At 34.9% G+C, this 3,245-nt stretch overlaps 1 protein-coding gene across 1 annotated transcript in view; it reads right to left on the minus strand.

The window, feature by feature from the left end:
* hook2 (hook microtubule-tethering protein 2) overlaps window positions 1-3,245 on the minus strand; it is a 27,230-nt gene that overhangs the window by 4,161 nt on the left and 19,824 nt on the right. The gene's annotated exons all lie outside the window — the stretch shown is intronic.

Raw genomic sequence — 3,245 nt, forward strand, 5'->3', positions numbered from 1 at the left:
GTCAATTTTAACGTTTTATTTAGATTACAAAAATAAATCGTAATAAAAATAATCCTATTTATGATGTTTTAAAAATTAAGACCTACAAAACACTGATTTAAGACATTTTAATACCAATTAAGGCCTTAGCTTTATTTTGAAGAATTCAATGACTTTTAAGACTTTTTAAGGACCCGAGGGAACCCTGTTAAATTTAGCTGCTTATTAATCTTGTTTTGAGATTAGTACATGCAGCAAGATCAGATCATGTTAGATTATTAATCTTCCATTGAGAAGATTCTATTTAGAATAAAAGTTCATTAATCTGCCATTGCACTGAGAGAATTAAACCTGTAAGAATTCTTGAAATCATAATATATACTTTCTTAAAACAAGACTGAAAATGCATTTTGGCTAGATTTCAAGATTTGGTTATATGGAGAATCTTTGGTTTAACAAATAAGGCTGACGGTTGTTATAAAAAGTGATCATTTCATGTAGATTAGAGCAAACGTTTGCCAATGGTGGAAACAAGAAGAGTTCTGGCTTCATTTATCCCAATTTATCCCAAACCAGCAGTTTGGAAACTTTCACAAATAACTAAATGAGTCACAATCAAGCAGCCACTGTGGTGGCAACAACAGTTTACGTCCTTCCTGCATGAAGGTAACTTTAATCAAGATGTTTCTGCATCAAAGAGCACGGAGATGTGAGAAGATGTTTAAAGGCCATTTTTTACCTCACATTTTGGTACATAATGGCTGTACCGGCATCGTCCTTTAGGCTATGAAAACTGAAAGCTAAATCTATGGAAGAGGATTGGGGAAAAAAAAAAAAAGTTTGTCGATTTTTACATTTTATTTCAGTTTAATATGGGAAAAAAGTCAGAATTCTGACTTTAATCTTAGAATTCTCCCCTCTTCCTCCTTTTGTTCCTCACCTTCTTTACCCATTCCTACCTTCTCATCAATTTCAATGCGCTGAAGTTCAAACTGAAAGCGTTTAACATCACTGCTATTTTGGCTGGATGAAGCAAGCACTATAGGTCCTAGTCTATGGTATGTATTTTACTGTATTACAGCGTAACACACGTATTATGTTTGTAATGCAGCAATGTCTGTGTTAAGATATTCTATTTATATTTATTACAACCAAACTGCTTACAGTAGTTTTATTTGATTTACATTGAATATAAATATTTGTCAAATAAAGTCAGTTGATAGAATTCATAGTGGATCCCTGAAAGGCTCTGGACAGGATATTAAATTGAATTTAATCTGATTATATCACCAGATTCAAAACTTGTCGTATTTGATTCTGTTAACAAACCCCAGGAGGGGTCTTGAAAAATAAACCCGGTACTTAAGAGATTCACTTCCATACAGAAAGCCCATATTCTTATCGTCAGCAACCACAGTATACATGTCAGATCAAATAATACTACTTATACTTCAGCGATAGTATCAAGGTGCTACTTTATTGTATCTCTTATATGATATCCGTTGGTTGTGCTGTTCTTTTTATATCTCTTTGCAGGTGATGAAGCAGACTGAAAAGGATTTATCGTTGTCTCCGTTTTTATCTCCTCTTTCTATCATCTTTTCTCCTCTTTCCTTTCCCATTTTACTTTCCCATTGCACTGTCCATATAATCTGTAATACTCCATGCATGGATTATAATAAAGCTATTTATATGCATAAATTAAGCAGAACACTAAAGCGGTACTGCTCCACTTGTAAAATGAAAAGCTTTTGGGCTCTTTGGCATCAAGACAATTATTCTTATTTTCATATTGCCAGACAGGACACTATTAAAATAAATGAAAAAATAAACCAGAAATATAATATGGATTATCCTCTTGAAATCCACCTCATTTTGGGTAATCCTCGCCTATTTCGCATACCCAAATGGAAAAGCAAATAACTTAGGAACTGTAAGCCCAAATGACATGTGCAATACATTATTTGAAAGCTAACACTCTCTAGTTTCTGAATATATAAAATACATATAATATTGGGTGAGTAGAACACAGACAAAGCTTCTTCAGTTCAAACGTGACTCAACGCTTTTTTCTATATTCTTGGAAATGATAGGTCTTTTTTGAACAGCAGTAATAAAGACATTCTTGAGAAAAGGCAGGTCTCATTGTATTAAATTTGTTCTACATCATGTCAACAAATGCAGAAAATTTCAGACCTCAGTGACCAGACCACGTGTTCTTAACCAATACCAGCAGAGAATATAACGAAAATCATATCGCGTGTCACTAACCGACAGGAAATGGACAGAAGGTGAGATTTCGAGGACTATATCTCGCTCAAATCACGTCATAAAAATATGCAGACACGTGTCTTGTAGATAAGAAGAGGAGTAAAGAATAGGGGTGTAAATAATAATCGCTTTGTATCGATGCATCGATCCAAAAGCCGACGATCCGATACATCGACACGTCCGCAAGATAATCGATTGATGTTTTTTTTCCCTCCGATCTATTTTCATCTAGTTGCTCCTGGACGCAATTCTGACTCCTGTGCTGCGGTGGCGCTAAACCTATCTTACCCTCCTACCTCGCTTCCTTTATTCACTACCCTCTTTCCGCTTGCACACACACACTTGCGTAAACACAGAGGCATTATTATTTTACAGTGAATGAGGTTTTTCTTAGGCCTAGGTGGAATACAACTTTGCCACTTCTGTTAATTGCTGTTTTTTCTCAAATAAAATGCACAACGATATTACAGCTTTCACTGATTTATTTCAAATTTGAAACATTAATTTTCAAATTTAACCAATTAATCGAATCGTATCGTGGTGTATTCTTGAGTATCAAAAAATAAATCGTTGTGTCAGGAATCGATACTGAATCGAAATCGCCATGATGGGTGTGATTTACACCCCTAGTAAAGAACCATACCAAAAATCGTGAGCTAAAAACCGTGGAAATGAGTATTAGAAGTAAATATTAGCAAGATGCTAAGCATTAGCTATGACCAGCTAACCTTTCTGATGTCAACAACCGGATGTTATGGGTGATTTTCTCATCATGGAATATTTTTATTACTAATATGCTGGATTACTTTTAATCTGTGGACCCTTATGGATGAATGGAGTATAAACAGTTGAAGACTGGATTTATAAAACGGCTTCTGGACGCCTTCAAATATATGTAGCTGTGGTAGCTTTGTTTGTTTACATTTGGACATGCTGCTGTTTTAATTGTGCTTTGGTGCTTGATGTGACCATAAAGTGGTCTTGGTGGTTGAATT

This window comes from Cyprinodon variegatus, unplaced genomic scaffold (genome assembly GCF_000732505.1).
Source record: "Cyprinodon variegatus isolate N-32 unplaced genomic scaffold, C_variegatus-1.0 Scaffold190, whole genome shotgun sequence".
In the NCBI taxonomy this organism is placed as follows: domain Eukaryota; kingdom Metazoa; phylum Chordata; class Actinopteri; order Cyprinodontiformes; family Cyprinodontidae; genus Cyprinodon; species Cyprinodon variegatus.